Source organism: Ctenopharyngodon idella, chromosome 24 (genome assembly GCF_019924925.1).
Source record: "Ctenopharyngodon idella isolate HZGC_01 chromosome 24, HZGC01, whole genome shotgun sequence".
Classification (NCBI taxonomy): domain Eukaryota; kingdom Metazoa; phylum Chordata; class Actinopteri; order Cypriniformes; family Xenocyprididae; genus Ctenopharyngodon; species Ctenopharyngodon idella.
In genome coordinates, this window is record NC_067243.1 from 3201837 (window position 1) to 3222020 (window position 20184).

Sequence of the window (20184 nt, forward strand, 5' to 3'; positions counted from 1 at the left end):
TACATTCAATCGTAAGCTTGGTGAACAGCTTTGGAGAATTCAATGTTTCCTCATTGATAGAAATAGAAGCTGTACTTGCATGACTAAAACAGCTGCACAAGAGGTGTTTCAAAGATGTATTTTATTACATTAATGTATGGTGTAGTTTATACTGTGCTTTGGCCATGTAAAGCCTTTCTTTTAACCCTGTCAGTAAAGCTATTGGACTCTCACAGTCTACAGCAGCTTTTGCATTCAGAGGGTGTTTTACATGAGCGGCACATGCTTCACTGCTCTGAATGTGTTTATAGCTCTATGAACTGAACATGACATGATCAAGAGCTCTTCTTCATCAACCAACAAACATGACTTTCAGCATCATCTTTGTCTTGACTCTGGCAGTGTTTTGTCCAGGTTTGAATAATGATTTATGATTATATTTTCAGAGATAAATGACTGTGTGTGAATATTTGACTTCTATTGTTCCTCATTGACAGAATCTATTGGGCAGGTGACAGTGACTCAAACTCACTCAGAGCTGCTCGCTCAAACTGGACAACTAGTCAAAATAACCTGTAAAACTAGCAGTAGTGTTCCCTGCTGTTGTGGAGGGACTGGATGTCTTAGCTGGTATCTACAAAAACCTGGAGAAGCTCCTAAACTCCTTATTTATGGAGCGAATCAACGGCAGTCAGGAACTCCATCTAGATTCAGTGGCAGTGGATCTGGCAGTGATTTCACTCTGACCATCAGTGGAGTCCAGACTGAAGATACAGGAGATTATTACTGTCAGAGTTACCACAGTGATCCAGTGTTCACACAGTGATAAAGAGTGGTACAAAAACCTTGGTCAGTCAGACGTCACAGTGATGCACTGATACAGCTGAGAGATACTGCAGCTGCTCATACAACACAATCACACACAACACTGATCACAGACAAACACTAATAACACTAGATCATCTAAATCAACATCAATCTTGTGTTTATGAAGAGAATGAGTCAGTGTTTAATATGATCATCATGTTTTAGGTGTAATATATGATCCCTGTCAATCAAACTGAACAGACTGAATTCAGTCACTTCTGCTGTCTGGACGTGATGCTTTCCATTTGATTTTCATGACATTTTCATATATATTTTCATCACCACATTTTCAGCAGAAGTGAAACTGGTGTGTTCCAGTCCAGATCATGTGACCAATCAAACAGTGAGACTGAAAAGCCCATTTGCATTGTCAGGGTGGAGTGATTCTGATCCTCTCAGAATAGAGCAGCTCTGTCTCCAGAGACCATGTTCAAACCCCAAGAGCTTTATTTGACATTTACTGCTACATCAAGCTTGTGAAAAGCACCTGCATCTTCATCTGTTAGTTGAATGATGTTGTCAGACACAAAGTGAACTTGTTGAGAAGCTTTATTGAATGTTACAGCAGATTGAAAGATCACACAGTGCTTTGACACGCCAGCTCTCTTTCAGTATTGAGTTGTAAATCACTACAGCTGCAGCACTAGACTCATGTGAATCCTGCCTGACACAGGACACTCAGATACGGCTCATCTTCAGGAGAGAAACATCAGCACTCAGAGCTCTTGTGGAACGAGACCTCATGAGGAGCTCCATCATGTGTTACTCTGCAGACGTACACCTCTCCCTTTTCCCAGCGTGCTTTGCTGAGGGTCAAGACGCTACTGCGGCTGTAGCGGCCGTCCCGCTGGCTCTCTGCGCTGGTCACGACCCCCTCGGTGACCTCTGACCCGTCCAGTGTCCAGCTCACCAGCGCCCCCTGTGGAGAGTAAGAGCTGAGCAGGCAGAGCAGTGCGGCTGAGTCTCCAGAGATCTGCAGAGAAGAGGGCGGCAGCAGAGACACTGAGGGCTTCACTGTGGGACCAGCTGCAGGAGACAAACACAACACATTCACAAACACAAAGAAAACACACTGTTTCACTCACAGCATTTCAACAGCAGCAAAAATCACGACAATCTGATCCTTCATGTCATTCAACATCACTAGAGCTGATATAATATACAATATACAAACTACACAATCACTATATACATGTAACTTAATTTCAAACTGCAGTTTTGTGACTAAAGCCAAATTAAAATTATATCACTGTTAACAGTTACAAAACAATAAATTAAACATTTCTATATGTAAACATATTTTATATAAATTGTGCTTTTTTTATAAAGCACTGAATTATGAGCACAACTTGAACAAAAGAGAATCAGTATCATTGACTTAACATAACATTAACATAACATTTATATTCTGATGTTAAATCTCTTCTTAAACATAATATTGACAATGAAATACATTTACAATAACTATATGAATTTTTTTTTTCTTAATGTGTAGATTATATAATCATAAAACAATTTGTAACACTTTAACCTCTTATATATATAACACATTTTTTTTAATGCACCTTATAATGCATTGTATGATCTCAAGAATAATTGTAACCATATTTATAACACATTATTAATCTTATCTATTCATTGAACACAACTTTAGAAAGTATAATGCCTTAAAACGAAAGCATTTCAGAATCTGCAAATATTACAATGCATTTTAACTTTGGTTATAATTATTTATGAAAATATAAAATGCATTATAATGTTCATTACGAATATGTTTATAATGCTTTATACATCAGCACTTTAAGTTAATGTTAAGTATTTTTGATGTATTATGTATTTTAATACACATCATAATACATAACCACATTATACCTCATTATAATACAATCTATTCATTGTTACAACTTTAGAAAGTATAATGCTTTAAAAAATGAGAAACAAACAGTTTCAGATCTAACAAGAAATATATATATATATATATATATATATATTAGAAATTAAACAGACCGACTTACCGAGCACCAGTTTAGTTCCTCCACCGAAAGTCCACCACAGTGATACAATCTAATGAAACGGTCGTACAAAAACCTCTATTCCACTCGAGTGAACACAAACTCCAGCAGAGAGAGAGAAACAACACTTCAACACACTGATATTAGAAGAAACTCAGATCATCTCAACACTTATTTAGATTATAGACAAAATATGTTGTTATTGCTTGAAAAACAGTGTAATTCTTTTCACAAGCAGTTGAAGAGTTTATTCATCTACAACAGATATCATTCAGTTTCTATCCTGTATTTCTCATTCATTCTCTTGTTGTGTGCTGGTATAACACTGTGTAAAGAAATATATTTGATGACCTTTGACCTCTTTTATCATGGATGATGTTGTGGAGTTTCTCATAATGATCTTCTGTTCTTCATATGAAGCTCCATCATCATGATTCACAGAAAAACCTGCAGCTTCAGACTTCAATCTTCAGTGAAAATGTGGACAAATAATCATTTTGCATGTTCTACACAGTCAAGCATGTTTTCATATTCAGGTCTGTTATAAAAGTATCTGGACTCATTATGAATCTCCACACAAGATCATGAAACGTGAACAAGCTCTAATATGTCTCCATCTTTATCAGCCTGTTTCTTCTCCATTTGATGATTTCAGACACACATGAGGCTTCATGATAGATGGAGTGACACCATGAACTCTGATTAGAGATTCACAATCAGTCCTGATACTTTCTGAACAGACTCATGATTCATGATCTTACTTTAGTGATGGAGGTTCATCTAGTGGAAGTGTAGCAGTGATGATGGTCACATGACTGAATATGGACACAGAGATGGACGTTCATCTGCTCATCCTCCGTGTCTCAGTAGTGAGAATAAAAATAAAACTACTGAACTAACTAAAAATATCATTAGTCATCATTCTGTAACTCTAGTGTATATGAGTTTGTCTGTTGTAAATCCTGCCCACTTCTTTGCATTGTCACACATGCTTCAGTGCTCTGAGAGTGTTTATAGTGCTGTGAGTTTAACACTTCATGACTGAGAGCAGAACAGAACACAATCTTCATCATCACACAAGACAAAAGAACAACAATGAACAAAATCACCTTCTTCATCTGGACTCTCACACTGTTTGCTCAAGGTTTGTGTGAGACAGTTTTTACAATAATTATTAATTCTTTAAAAATTTCAAATATATATTTCATTTTTGTGTCTGTTTTCTCTCAGAGTGTAGAGGACAGATCACTGTAACTCAGAGTCCATCAATAATTCAGGCTCAACCAGGACAAGAAGTCAGAATAAACTGTAAAACCAGCAGTAGAGTGAATGGTGATACATATTTAGCCTGGTACTTACAGAAACCTGGAGAAGCTCCTAAACTCCTCATATATGATGCAACAAGCCGTTATACTGGAACTCCATCTAGATTCAGTGGCAGTGGATCTGGCAGTGATTTCACTCTGACCATCAGTGGAGTCCAGACTGAAGATACAGGAGATTATTACTGTCAGAGTGAACACTATATCAACAGTAAAGGTGTGTTCACACAGTGATAAAGAGTGGTACAAAAACCTCGGTCAGTCAGACGTCACAGTGATGCACTGATACAGCTGAGAGATACTGCAGCTGCTCATTCAACACAATCACACACAACACTGATCAATGATGGAAGGGGTTCATCATAAAAGACCACTACCTTAAACAGTTGTATTTTCTGCAGAATTAACAAACTTCACTTCACAAACGACACTTTTTTCTCAAAGTGACCTGAAATGAGGATCTACACAAGCATTTGATCATCAATGAGTCAGAAATACTGCTCATGTTTCTGTGTTTGAATGTAATAATATAAATGAGATGATTAACTACACATACCACTATTTTTAATCTGGTTATTCTCAAACTTTTCATTTCCCAACATCTGAAAGAGCCTCATCACCCTAATTCATATAAGTGGAGAAAAATTAGACCTCGATAACTACATCAGTCTAGGCAAATGTTTCTACAACATCCTAAACAACTTTTTCACAGACAGAAATATCCAAATTGGCTTCCAAACAAAATATGACACACGAGACCATAAATACGCTCTGAAAGTAGTCCTGAAAAGATCAACATGACAACTTTAAATTAGACAACATGCCTTCAACACACAGTCAGAGCTACACACACCTCAGTATCTACATTATTCTGTAAAGCAGAAGTAAGATATTTTCTGTGAAAGTGTGAGACTTCAGATTCTTTAGGCTCCAGTAAATAACTAAAATATAACAAAGTGCAGTAAACGGTAGGACTATTTGTGCTACAAACCACTGTTCTTATAATTACTACAATACATTAAAATAATATGGTAAGAAATTTTGCAATATCAAGCTGAATAACGAGCAGTTTTGTACAGCTAAAAATAACTGGAAGTGAATGACAAACCACACATTCAACTTAAAATGCCTGTGCTGCTCTTACGCTATAAATAAGGTGGATAAACAGCAGCAACATACCTCTATAACTTTTTTGTTTGTTTCACTTTTTTAAAAAACTTTTCTACTTCAGCAATAATCTGCCATTTCTTTAAAATAAGACCAAACTTAAGTCTTACTCCAAAACTTAAAACTTCTATGACAGTTTTTTTGACACTGACATTTTTGTCCTCTATAGGACCTCAGAGTTTTAAGGCTTAAGTTGCATTTGTTTGGTTCGTTCTTCAATCTCAAACTATTATTTTGTTTTTATTATTAAGAGGTCTGCACAAGAATTAACTGTAAACTGTGCAAACATTAAACTTTGCTGAAATTAAATGTCTTGCTTTGGTCTACACTGGAAGTTCCCTTTCGAAATGGAACTCAACTCTGCGTAACGCCTCCGCGTGAACCGGTGTCTGAAAATAATATCAACTCACGACAATCCTATTGGCCGGCGACAGCCTATGACGTCATCATAGCGTGACCCGGAAGTATATAAGGAGCGCCTAGAGAACCAGTCAGTATCTTTTTCGTCTTCAGGGACTGTTTTGTTTGAAACGATATCAAACCGATTTTAAGGTAAGACAATTTATGTCTGACAAACGTTTCAGGAAGTGTGTGCATCCATGTGCCATAGTGTTGACATCTGATCACATACATGACTTAAAACGTTGTCTTTTATGAGAACAAAAGAGCTTGTACAGTTCTTATTGGATCTGTCTGTTTGTTTTTGTGAGTGTGTTTTACTTGTAAAATGATGTTGACATATGAATTTGCTCATGGTTTGTCTTAAAGCATGTTACAAACACCAGATAGACATATAAACAACATTAAGAACTTGATTTTCACAACAGGGGAACTTGAATGAGTCACTTTTACACTTTTTAATGTCAAACTGCCTCCCTTGCCTCCTTGGAGGAAACGCCCCATGTGTGTATATATATATATATATATATATATATATATATATATATATATATGGGGCGTTTCCTCCAAGGAGGCAAGGGAGGCAGTGCCTCCTCAAAAAAATTGGATGAGAAAATAATTGATATTACAAAAATAAAACAAGGCAAATATTACAATTTGACATTAAAAAGTGTAAAAGTGACTCATTCAAGTCCCCCTGTGGTGAAAATCAAGTTCTTAATGTTGTTTATATGTCTATCTGGTGTTTGTAACATGCTTTAAGACAAACCATGTGCAAATTCATATGTCAACATCATTGAGTATTTTCTCCTTAAAACTGCAGTAAAACAAAGACAGTCTCAAACCCGCAGTTTGAAATCGCTGGTGTTTCTGACGCCACAAACTACCTTGTAACCAAACGCATCAACGTGCCGGCGGGCTTTAGCATATTATATTATTAACGGACCGCACAACGGAGTCTCAAAGGAAGGTTTAGATTTAGCAATATGGCGGGTGTACAGTATGTATGATGCATATTACGATGTTATGATGAACTATATGCCTTTCTCCACTGACGTTCTGAGTCGTTTAATGGATGCTGATTGTTAGAAAGCAACTGTCTGACTCGTGAATGTAAACATGGTTTGTGTAACATTAACAACACATTATTAGCTGTTTGATAACATATTCAAGCAAAACGCGAATCATATTAATTACCATTATGTGTCTGACGTAAAAAGCAATGTCACTGTGCAGCGTTTACCTCAATAAGTTGACCTCGTCTGAGCTTGTGTGAGTGAGTGGAGGCAGGGCTATTTATCATATTCATAGATCCGTGTATATTAAATGAGGCAAGGATGTAGAGTTACAATCGAGCTATTTTAAGGCATTAATATTATATATATATATATATATATATATATATATATATATATTTTTTTTTTTTTTTTTTTTTTTTTTTTTCCCCCACAGGAAAAAAAACGTTTAAATATGTAATTTTGTTGATCAAAGATGAGTTTTAAGTAGGGGTGTAACGATTCACTCGTTTTCTCGATGCATCGATTACAAATCCTGACGATGCATATGCATCGATCTTGAACCATGTTTTTTGAATCGTGAATCGTTAATTAAGAATCAGATTAATCGCGATTCAGTGCTTTAAAATACAGAAACATTAAATTACTACATGCGCTAATTGACGGAGACGTTGTGCGCTGTAGTTCCCGCCCTCACAGCTCTCCTTCACAGACACGCGCTGCACTCTTTACCGACTTTCACTGGATTGCGCTCGCGCTCTGTCCGTAGCTCTCATCAACACATTTTTGAGCAGCCCACATTTGAGCTGTCCTCAGGATGGCCACTGCTATTCACATAAGCAGATGACAGCTCTCTATTATAATAGCAATAGTCCTGAGTCACACTGCTCAAGCCATTGATAAAGCTGCCAAGTTGCGTGGTCACTACTGTTGAAATAAAACGCTTTTATTGTGTGGAAATGTCACCGTTATTTTATGTAAGATAAAATACTAGAATTTTACGGAAATGGGTCATTCATACCATTGACATCAAATCGAATTAATCGAATCGCATCAAATTTTAATGTGAATCGTCTCGAATCGAATCGCTCTGAATTTGCACAAATCATTCTTGAATCGAATCGAACACCTATGAATCGTGAATCAAATCAATTCGCTGTATACCCAAAGATTCACAGCCCTAGTTTTAAGGGATAAAATTATTGACTACAGGGGGGGAAACCCCTGGTGTTAAGACTTGCATGGCTTAATATAATGTAAATGATGTGTCTTACTGAAATATGTAGTAGAAAACCCATGAAAGATTTATGTTATTTAAAAAATCCATGACATATTTGGACCGATTTGGACAATGGGCGGCGCCATTTTGTTTAGCTGTACAGTGCGTTCTATGTCGATGACGTCAAATGGTTGCACTCACTGAGCTACTGACACTGTCCTATTGCTATTTTTACCACAACACAACTCGGAATATAATATACAATGCCACATTGTGCAGCTTTTGGTTGTAATTTTCAGTCGATGAGCCACAAGAGAAGTGATGTAAGTCTTTACTGCTTTACTAGCGATAAGAGGAGAAAAGAATGGGAAGTGTGAAGAATGTGGACGAATAAAACTTCCTAACTGTGTCTTTGTTCTCTTCACTTGAAATATTCTGTATAGCTGATTCTTCGTCTGATCACCTGAATGCATACACACAGTTAAACACGCTGAGAAGATGCTACTGTTTATGCGATCACAGATATCTTGTGCATCACAGCGCACACGAACTTTGAGGAAGTCTGTCTCAGTCGAGATGTGTTATAGGCTCATCTTCATCAGTCTCCACGACAGGAGCGGCATTTGGTTAAAGCATACACTTATATCCATTGGGAACTGTAAGCTCTTTCAGTAGCTGTGGTCTACTAAAAGCCTCAAAGGCACCAGGGCTAAAGTGAAGAGAACAAAAACACGGATCTTTAGGAAGTTTTATTCGTCCACATTCTTCACAACTTCCCATTCTTTTCTCTTATCGCTAGTAAAGCAGTAAAGACTTACATCGCTTCTCTTGTGGCTCATCGACTGAAAATTACAACCAAAAGCTGCACAATGTAGCATGGTATATTATATTCCGAGTTGTGTTGCGGTAAAAATAGCAATAAGACAGTCTCAGAAGCTCAGTGAGTGCAACCATTGGACGTCATCGACGTAGAACTCACTGTGCACCTAAACAAAATAGCGCCGCCCATTGTAAATAACGTAAATCTTTCATGGGTTTTCTACTACATATTTCAGTAAGAGACATCATTTACATTATATTAAGCCATACAAGTCTTAACACCAGGGGTTTCTTTTAAAAGAAACACTGTCCAACAGCGACACGCGCAGATGAAATTAGAGCAGGGAGTCAGCGTCTCTTGTGCCTCCCTTGAGCTTCATAGAGTTAAAGCAGAACCCCTAAAGCGTGCGGTAGGTTTAGTGGGGGGTAATTGAGAATGAACGGGGGAAAGTCATGTGAGAGGAGGCAGTGTCTCCATCACGCTATGATTGGATATGATCGGTTATGATTGGATATGATTGGTTCATGCGATAAATCCCTCCTTTTGTTTTCGTGCATGTTCTCGTCGAATCGGCCTGAATGAAGACAACGATGGCATTAATGGGAAGACTAAAAGTAAGTAAACAACTCACCCCCTTACTGCTTTATGTCACAAATCAAACTTGAAATGGCAGAAAACATGATGACTGCGGGGTTTTTTGTGAGCAATCAGCTTGGGGAAATTAAAAGTACATCTTCGTGTCTGTGACCAGTGTGTACAAGCTTGATGACTGTTGAAAATAAATAGACTATTAAAAAGAAAAGATGAACATTAGTTCACAAATAATATTTATATTGTTTAAATTGTTACTGCCTTTAGTTAGCCTATTATTTGGGAATAAATGTAAAAATGAGTAAAAACACTAACTTGATGAAATTTATACTTGGTTTTAATAAATAGAACATTACATAGTGTAAAAATATATTAATAAATATATTTTAAAAATAAATAAAATACAAATTAGAATTGTATTTGGTCTCTTATTATATATAATGTTTATTTAACCAGGAAAATTGTGTAACAGAGATACAAAACTAACTAGACTAAATCTTCCCTGTGCCTTTGTTGATACCGGACTAATGCATCCACATATCTGTAACACACTCCGGTTAACTCGTATAACTCATAACTCCTGTTCTCCTCTCATGAGCTCCCTCTGTTGCTCTGGCTGAAAGGGTAACACTATAATGAGACAGGAGAGATCGCTCAAACCTCCTCGAATTGCAATCATCACATAATTTAGAGGAAAATTAATAGAAATGCTCAGAAAAGTGACATAAACATAGGATAATTTATCAATATATTTCTAAATGTGTAAGCCTTTGTACTTAAAAGCCTTAATGGAGTTGTTTTGGGCATTATTGTTTGTGATTGTAAATAAATGAAAGCAGGTGAAACTGAATAGGTATGTGTTCTCTTTTTATGTGAATATAAATATCAGCTATCAGCATGATTGATGTGCACTCCTGACACAAATTAAAAAATTACTGTTACTGTAACATTTTTTATTGTAAAACATCGTTCAAATATTGATGCTGGAATCACTAAATCTTGAATGACTGTCAACTGTTGAATGAATGAGTGTAACATCGAGCTTGTTTACTTCGAACCTGAAGACACGCCCACTTTTGACGCAGGGCCTCGTGGGGCGTAGGAAACTTGTGGATAAGGAAATTTATTTTTATGAAAACATATAGGCTAAAATGTTAAAGACAGATTGTAAGCAGAGCTACTGTAACTATTCGAGTTTGGAATCGATGGTCTTCATTTGGTAATGCCACCAATTTGCATTATTTCAATGTATTTTTTAAAAAGAATACTTTTTTTTTATTATTATTTATATTGGGTTTAATTAATTATTATTTGTAATAGGCTACTAATAGGCCTAATTATTATGTTATACTTATTTTTAATTCTTAATTAAAAAATATACTTCTTCTGGCATACATTTATACTGACACTTGTCTTAGTGTTTATTTGTTTAGATCTGAGAGTTTTCTTTCTTTGACCGTTTAAAGGTGATGTAGGCTGTGTAGTTTGTGCTGCCCCCAGGGTAGTGTAATCAGCCCAGTGTTATTTAATGTGATGATAAATGATAATTTATTAAATTGGAATTTTGGTTTGTCATTATTTGCTGATGATGGGGCGGTATCGAAAAGGGGGCGTAATTTGAGGTATATCTATAAACAGTTACAGCAGGCAATTAATACAGTAGAGACTTGGGCAGAGGACTGGGGATGTAAAATTTCAGTCTCAAAATCCAAATATGTAGTATTTGGTTTTAAAAGGGAAAATCCAGAACAGGGATTAAAGATTTATAACTCACCCATTGAAAGGGTTAAATCATTAAATTCTTGGGAGTTTGGTTTGAGGAGAGAATGTCTTGGAGGGTATACATAGATCAAATAGTTAAAAGATGCGAGAAAGTTATTAATATTTTAAGATGCCTAGTTGGAAGAGACTGGGGTGGGGATAGAGATACATTAATGATGATTTACAGGGGAATCATCAGATCCAGTATTGATTATGGATGCATGGTTTATGGCTCTGCAGAGCCATCTGTTTTAAAGAAATTGGAGATTATTCAAGCTAAGGCTTTACGAATTTGAAGTGGTGCTATGAAAACAACACCAATTAATGCACTGTTAGTTGAAATGGAGGAGACTACATTGAAGTTAAGGAGGACTAAGTTGTCTCTGAAATATTGGTCTAAGCTCCGAAGTTTTAAATGCATAAATCCGGCTAGAAGTTTATTAGATGAACATTGGGAGTTTCAGATAAGGGGTGGAAGGGATAGAAAGGGGAGCATGATTTACACTGTGGACAAGAGAGCTCAAGAATTGGGTATGAAAGATTTTATAATAGGACCTGCATTGTGTTGGTCTCCAGTCCCACCATGGTTTCTGCTGGAGCCTACAGTTGATTTGTCATTGCTTGATCAAATGAAGGAAGATAATGGGATAAGTATCCTTCAATTACGTTTTAAGCATGGATTGCGATTACCAGATAACATGTCAGTCTTTTCGACAGAACTAGTAGCAATTTTGTGGGCCCTTGGGTGGGTGGAGGGACAAAGACCTGGAAAAAATGTTTTGTGTTCAGATTCCACTGCAGCACTAATGGCAATTAAGGGCAGGAAGAGTGAGGCCAGACCAGATCTAATATTAGAAATTCTTGTTGCACTAAATCCGGTGATAAAAATGGGAAGCACAGTGGGTTTTATGTGGGTTCCAGCACATGTAGGGATTCAGGAGAATGAAGAGGCTGATGAGATGGCAAAAAAAGCTACACACAAGAGTGAAGTTGATTTAAATGTAATGTATGGAAGAGCTGAGTGCAAGAGTATTACACAGCAAAAAATATTACAACTACAGCAGAAAGAATGGAAAGAAGGGAATAAGGGCAGGCATTATTTTTCAATTCAGCCTACATTAATGCACAAATCATTCACAAGATTAGAGAGGAGGGATAGTGTGGTAATCACAAGATTAAGATTGGGACATTGTGCACTGAATTATGGGCTGGCAATGGTTGGCAAGCATCCAGATGGCAGATGTTTGTGTGGAGAGTTGGAATCTGTGAAGCATGTAGTAATGGAGTGTGTAATTCATAGTGATGAAAGAATCCGTATGTTTTCTGGAGTCTCACCTATATCTTTGAAATCAATTCTTGAAAATAAGGATTATGAGACAACAAAGATTGTTATAAACTTTTTACTTCACACTGGGCTTTACTGGAGGATTTAATATAAGATGGAGTTCTTAAGATGACCTGAGGAGGGCAGCAATACACCTTTGAAGCGTCTAAGCTGCCGCAAATTACACAAGAAGAAGAAGAAGTTTGTGCTGTACTAGTGCCACCTAGAGGAATCACAAAAAAACCAGCACATTTTGGAAACGACCCTTTGTGCGTCACGTCCGACCCAAACAACACAATCACAGATCATAGGTGATTATTAAGGCATGTCTCAAGAGGTAAATATAGGCTAGGCTACTTTCAATAAAATGTCCAACATTAGAAATACTTTTCACTGTTTTACTATATGTGTCAAGAGAGTGAGCAACTGAGTTATCTAACACTCTGTGTAAAGTGAGCGTGAGCGTTTAGCTTACAATAAACAAATCCAACGTACATATCTGCACAGAGGCACGTTTTTGACATGACAGCATGCCCGGTTAAAAAAAAGACCTCTTTTTTAACCAGGTGGTGCGTCAATGTGGCCGATGCAGTTACGTTGAATGGGTTAATAGCTAATAAGCGAGCGCTCTCTCTAGACAGTGTTAGTTTACTCAGTTGCTTACTCATGATACATACATAGCAACACAGCGAAAAGTATTTCTAATATGCTGGACCTTTTATTGAGAGTAGCCTACATTTACCAGTTGAGACGTGCCTTCACAAGCAACCGTTTGAGCAACCGATGTTTGAGTTGACGGAGGCGCGACATGCGAAAGGTGCATTTTCAAAATATGCGAGACAGGGGTAGCTGCTGCCTGGAGCAATGGGCGTGCTGAAAGGAGGCGTTCTGAAAGGTGAATCGGTACAACTGAAACTACCCCTAACCCTACCTCCACACCCTGACAGACAGTTTTGTCGATCAATCATAAACACCTTACTCTGCGCCCCTACCTTTCGGCACGCCCGAACCTTTAGCTACGCCCATTGCTCCAGCATGCAGTTATCCCTACTTGAAATATTCTGTATTTTTGTAATCCGCTAGGTGCCGCTAGTGTCACAGAAACTACATACTTCACCTTCAAACGTATCAGTTTAGGACACAGATCTAAATCAAACACGACAAAAAAAAAAAAAAAAAAAAAAAAACACCATGGTGTCAATAAATATAAGCAGGCTATAATAAATAAAAATATCAGTATTATTTAAAATAATAAGTTGAAATTATGCAAACTGATGACTTTAAGAAATGCACAGACTATCGATTAACATCCTCTGATAGTTACAGTAGGACTGTCTTAAACAATTTATTTTAAGTTTTCGTAAAAAATAAATTTTTCTATGGAGAAAATGAAATACTATGAAAATAGTTTATGATTTTTCCCCCATTTGATTTAGTGTAGTTAGCCTTTTGGGCAACGGATCCGCTCACAGCTTATCCTGCCATGAAATCCCCCATAGGCCAGCAAACCAATGAGAACGCGGGACAATGATGACGTTCCATAACAAAAGAACAAAGGCGCAAAAGCTGCTGTTGATCAGCTTACCCGGAAGTCTCCGTAGCTGGCAGAATTAAAGAAAATTACTGTCGTTTGCCAAATAAATAAATTACTGACAGTTACATATGCCTTACCAACATTTTATATTGTAGGCTTTATGGTACACCTCAAACAAATGATTTAATAGTAATTTATAGTGTTAATATTAATTGCCCAGTCCACAAATAGCTTGGGTATACAGAGCATTCACAGCTTATATGGACCGCACGCCACTGATAGATATAGTTTATACTGTGCTTTGGCCATGTAAAGCCTTTCTTTTAACCCTGTCAGTAAAGCTATTGGACTCTCACAGTCTACAGCAGCTTTTGCATTCAGAGGGTGTTTTACATGAGCGGCTCATGCTTCACTGCTCTGAATGTGTTTATAGCTCTATGAACTGAACATGACATGATCAAGAGCTCTTCTTCATCAACCAACAAACATGACTTTCAGCATCATCTTTGTCTTGACTCTGGCAGTGTTTTGTCCAGGTTTGAATAAAGATTTATGATTATATTTTCAGAGATAAATGACTGTGTGTGAATATTTGACTTCTATTGTTCCTCATTGACAGAATCTATTGGGCAGGTGACAGTGACTCAAACTCACTCAGAGCTGCTCGCTCAAACTGGACAACTAGTCAAAATAACCTGTAAAACTAGCAGTAGTGTTTACTGCTGTTGTGGAGGGACTGGATGTCTTAGCTGGTATCTACAAAACCCCAGAGAAGCTCCTAAACTCCTTATTTATGGAGCGAATCAACGGCAGTCAGGAACTCCATCTAGATTCAGTGGCAGTGGATCTGGCAGTGATTTCACTCTGACCATCAGTGGAGTCCAGACTGAAGATACAGGAGATTATTACTGTCTGAGTCACCACAGTGGTGGTGTGTTCACACAGTGATAAAGAGTGGTACAAAAACCTCGGTCAGTCAGACGTCACAGTGATGCACTGATACAGCTGAGAGATACTGCAGCTGCTGATGGAGGATCACAAACAACACAATGGTGTATCAAACCTTTCAGAGACTTTATTTATTTATAATGTATTAAGTAAACATGTAACATACAGTCTTATATCCCTTACTAAACTGGACTAAAATGTGGAGAATCTGTGCTTGTCTTTGCCAGTACAATATTTTCTATTATTTACTGTAGGAAAGTCAATCCCTTTAATTGCAAGTCTGGTATGTGATACTGTTTCTTTGTGGATATACTCACTTGTTGGACTATTTGGTGGATGTATTTTCCTGTATTTTCTTCTGTGTGGATTCTTCTGAGACTGTTACCTGTTGCATGTCTTTGATGAAGGACTTGTGTGTAGGGATGGGTACCGAAACCCGGTATTAAATTGGCCCCGGGGCTAAATTATGAAAGACCGGTGTATCGATAAGCTCTGACGTTAATGGTTCTGCTATCGGTACTGGAGAAATTATGAAGAAAATACACGTACATTTATTATTGCTATATAGACATTATCTTGCAAATTCTATCTCGCCAGAGTCGCCAGCTGTTTCTGTATGCAATAATATTAGGACATTTGTCTATGATGCATTTTTGCTTTCGCAATCCAGAAGAGAGATCGCGCTCACGCAGAGGAGCTACAGCGCGCGCAGCCGCTCACAACATGAAAGCCCTGTTTAATGGTGACGATGGAGGAGAGAACTAAACAACTAAACGTCTGCTTACACTTTAGGCCTGTGATATTAAGCTAATTTTATTTTTGATTTCGATTTTGGCTTCCAAGGATCGAAGATATCTGAGGTAAAACTATTAAAAACTAGCCGCGTTTCGTCTCGCACACCTTCATTCTATTCACAGCTGTGCGCGTTCGTTCCTCCCTAAACCCAAACTTAACGTCAGAATCAGCACAATCGGTGATTGTTGTAAAATGCAGTCTTTACTGTTGCTAAATTTGCAGTAAATTTTTGATAATTATTATCAACGTTTTAAAATGTTGAAAGCACAAAATGCAAAGAGAAAATCACTCACAGCACTTCTTCTGAATATAGTTAGCTTTAATAAGCATAATCTATTAATTTATACTGTGAAAAACATGCAGTGTTATTTTACATTTGGTTACTTAGATTTCTTTTATAGGCTAGGCCTATATTACCTGAACACATGAACAAATGAAAGCTGAAAGCACTTTATTTCATTTGTATCTTTGTTTTATTGTATTTGTCAGTTTGTTTTACTTTGTTTCTTTGTTCATGTTCTAACTGTATCTTATATAATACACCAAAAATGCCAGACACTATATAATATAAAGCAATGTTAATTCAGCTCTTTATTATATATATAATTCTGGGTATCATTGCTAAACAGCAGAGGTGGGGGACTCGAGTCACATGACTTGACTCGAGTCAGACTTAAGTTGCAAATTTTAGGACTTGAGACTTGCTTGACAAATATTAATAAAAGACTTGACTTGACTTTGACAGCTTGAGATTTGACTCAGACTTGAGTTAAATGATTTGAAATAACTTTGTTTAATAAATATCTGTCTTTGAATGCTCCGCAACCTAACTACATGACACAGCAGGCAAGCAGAGAGAGCTAACATAAGACTGAAGACACTACGCCAAGAATAATTAAATTTAAAAAAAAAAAAAATGACGTTTTGGACATGTTAAGAGTTGACTTTGAATTGGTTTTGCGTTCATTAAACAGAAAGTTGGTTTAAAATCAGTGCTGTCAACGTTAACACGTTAACGCATGCGATTTATTTATTCCAGTTTAACGCATTAAAAATATTTAGCGCAATTAAATCAGCATCCTTTTTTTCTGTCATCCTTTGGCTAGCATTAAAATATATGATCGCGCTCTTATTCATGTAAATGCTTTTAAACCATTTAAGCGCCAAAAGAGAAAGAGAACGTGCTGTCTGTGAATGTCCTGCCACACACACACACATTAATCACATTAAATTTTTTTGCAAGTGCAATGCATTGTAAATGGTTATTCACTGTTTAGAAGGAAATGTCAGCTTTTTTGTAATAGCACTTAGTATATGCATGTGTACAATGTCTAATAATTGGTTTTCAGTGTTAGACTTTGAGTGAAAAGCCTTTGGATAGTTTATGGGGATGCACATAAATATATTGTATACACATACACACACACAAAGAAAAAAATATCATACAGACTTGCGAACCCAACCATGCATACACAAACAAAACAAAAACAAAACAAAATTATGGGTATTCTCTAGCCATACATCACCATACATACATTAAGCATACATCAGTTGTACACTCGTTATTAGGGCTGTGCGATTAATCGCAATTAAACTGCACACGATTTGGCAAAGGCTGTGATTATTTTATGCGCAGCTTGTCAGAGCTGTATGGCTCTGTGATCAGTAGTAAATGTTTCTCCATCTGAAAGCAAGAGAAACTCCAAATATGCCCTGCCGCAGAAGTAGATAACACAAGTCATTCCAGGAAATCCCTATGGGCATCACACTATTGCTGTAGCTGAATAAACAGAAGATTGAAATGCTTTGATTGATTAAACATGACTAATGACTAACCGAACCCAAAGTACTTCTATTAAAGTATTTCTATTTCTGGTTAGGAAAGTAACCAGGTGTGTGAGGAGACGGGGTGGAGGGATGCTGAAAATTGTCGAGGAACATAGGCGAGTCGACTGTGTGTGTATATATATACGTAGGTCTCCACTCATGCTGACTGAGTAGACATGTTGATTGCTGATTGATGACTGCTGGTTGGAATGAAGTGATAATTAGATAGACTCACGCATGCTGTACGTCACCACAATCGTCTTTATCAACCCTCATACATCAAAACTTCACTTTCGAGATGCTAGTTTGCAACTCCCAAGATCGTCTAACTGCGTGATGTAAATTATGTTAATGACGCAATTTCACATGCTTCAGTAATTTATTTCTGTTAAATTATTTTAACATGTTAAGGATTTTGAATTAATTGCATATGTTAATGTGTTAATATTGACAGCCTTAGAAAAACAATTGTCAAAAAAAAAATAAAAAAATAGTTTGAAATTGAATTTAATACATACAGTACATTTTTAGTCTCTGCATCACATATTTTGCCCAGCACCTCATTAAAAAATTTGATGACAGCAATAATTTATTTAATAATAATAATAATAATAATAAAATGAAACTAAAAGCTATTTGAGTGGTTGTTTATGTGATCACTTATGTGAACAGCAACGACAAAAAAAATGAATCACTCTCGTGGTACAAGCCTAGCCAAGCCAAGTCAAGCTTATGTTTATTGTATCACTTTGTGGATGTAAATAAACTGCACATGGGTTCTGCAAACTTGCCTACAGTGGACTATGATTACAACTATATTATATGTACTATATATTTACAAGTAGGTTAGGCCCTGTTTACACCTGGTATTAAGATGCATTTTGGTCGATCAGATCATAAGTAGATGAGGTTTACACCGTTTACACTAGTGCTGCAACGACGCGTCGACGTCATCGATTACGTCGACTATGAAAATACGTCGACGTGCGTGAAATGCGTCGACGCGTCACACTGTTTACATTCATCTCGCGTAATGGCGGCTTCTGCTCCTGGGAATGGAGAAAGTTCCATTCTATCACAAAAACCTAGACCACGATTATCAAAAGTATGGGAATACTTTAAACAGAGGCCAAATAAAATGGTCCTTTGTTCCCTTTGCAAAACCGAAATGGCGTACCACGGCAGCACAACTGCGATGCACGAGCACCTCAGAAGAAAACATCCTGGCGCTCTCCGACCTCAAAAGGACGAGCCATCTGTGTAAGTATTTATTATTACAATTAGTTTTGGGAGTAATTTTTGCATTCTTACCTGCTGTGTTTTGGTCAAGAATTAATTCATATATGCTAGGTAATAATGGTAATGCTAATCGCTAACGGTATAAACTGTAAACATATTGCTGTATAGGTTACTTTGGCGAAAATAAAGCAAACGTTAACTTTTAATTAACATTTACTGGTTGTTAGAAGTTGTTTACACACGTAGACTTAAAATTAACTACTAGATTTACATAAACAGTACGCTGTAATCTAGTAGTGTACGTGAACATATAGATAAATAGGCTTCTAGTGCATTTTTGTTTACTTTTGGCACAAGCCAATTAAATAAAACAATCATAAGTACATGATTAATAACGAATTCTCATTAGTTAAAAAGAGTTTAAAATGCTTTCTGTATTTCATAATAAAATGACAAATTCACTACACTCTGAAATACAATATTGTAATCAAAGTAATCATATTAAACATTGTAATTAATCACATTCAGTTCATTTAAAAATATGCAGATTTACTACCCTCTTTGAAATACAGTACAGTTTATATATTGTTAGCATTCATAGATTTCATGTTTAAATTTGTTCCTAATGTTAATTATTGTCTTTGTTTTTTCTCAGGAAGAGGCAAAGCTGTGTACAAGATTTCTTTCATAAAAAGGATGCCACTGTTTGCACGCCCCAGATGGCCGTTACACTTACCGATAGCATACTCAACATGATTGTAAAAGATATGAGACCTCTTTCTATTGTAGACGGTCAAGGATTTCGTGAGATGATCAACACGTTTTACCCAGGATACACACTTCCCTCCAGGTCCCATTTCACTAAGCTGATGGAGAAGAAATATGAGGAGAATTTTGAAAGATTGAAAGCGTCACTCAAAGATGTGAAATCAAAAATAGCTCTCACCACAGACGCATGGACCAGTATTGCCACAGAGGCATACTTGGGTGTCACATGCCACTTCATTAATGAAGACTGGGAGCTTACATCGTACAATCTGACCACCATGCCACTTGAAGATCGGCACACAGCTGAAAACATTGCTAACTGGGTGGAAAAAGCAGCTGAGAAGTTTGAGATATCCATGGCCAATGTAATTGTAGTTGTCCATGATAATGCTGCAAATGTTGTCGCTGCTCTGCGTATTTTGGAAGAAAAGCATGGCATCTCTTCTCTCAGGTGTGCTTGTCATACATTGCAGTTAGTTGTCAACCATGCCCTGAGGGATCCCCAGATCAGCAAGACACTGAGGGCTGCAAAGTGCCTTCTGGAACATTTAAAAAAAAGTGAGCTGGCCACCACAAAGCTTAAAGCAAAGCAGCAA

The 20184-nt window shown here is 37.0% G+C and overlaps 1 long non-coding RNA gene across 1 annotated transcript; it reads right to left on the reverse strand.

Annotated features, from left to right (window-relative positions):
• Nucleotides 1–1622: 1622 nt before the first annotated feature.
• LOC127507827 (uncharacterized) lies at nt 1623–3755 on the reverse strand. The gene is made up of 3 exons (XR_007928458.1): nt 3620–3755; nt 2862–3325; nt 1623–1872 (listed from the first exon to the last, which is right to left on the reverse strand). It is a non-coding gene; the product is annotated as an uncharacterized LOC127507827 (long non-coding RNA).
• Between the last annotated feature and the right edge of the window lie 16429 nt (nt 3756–20184).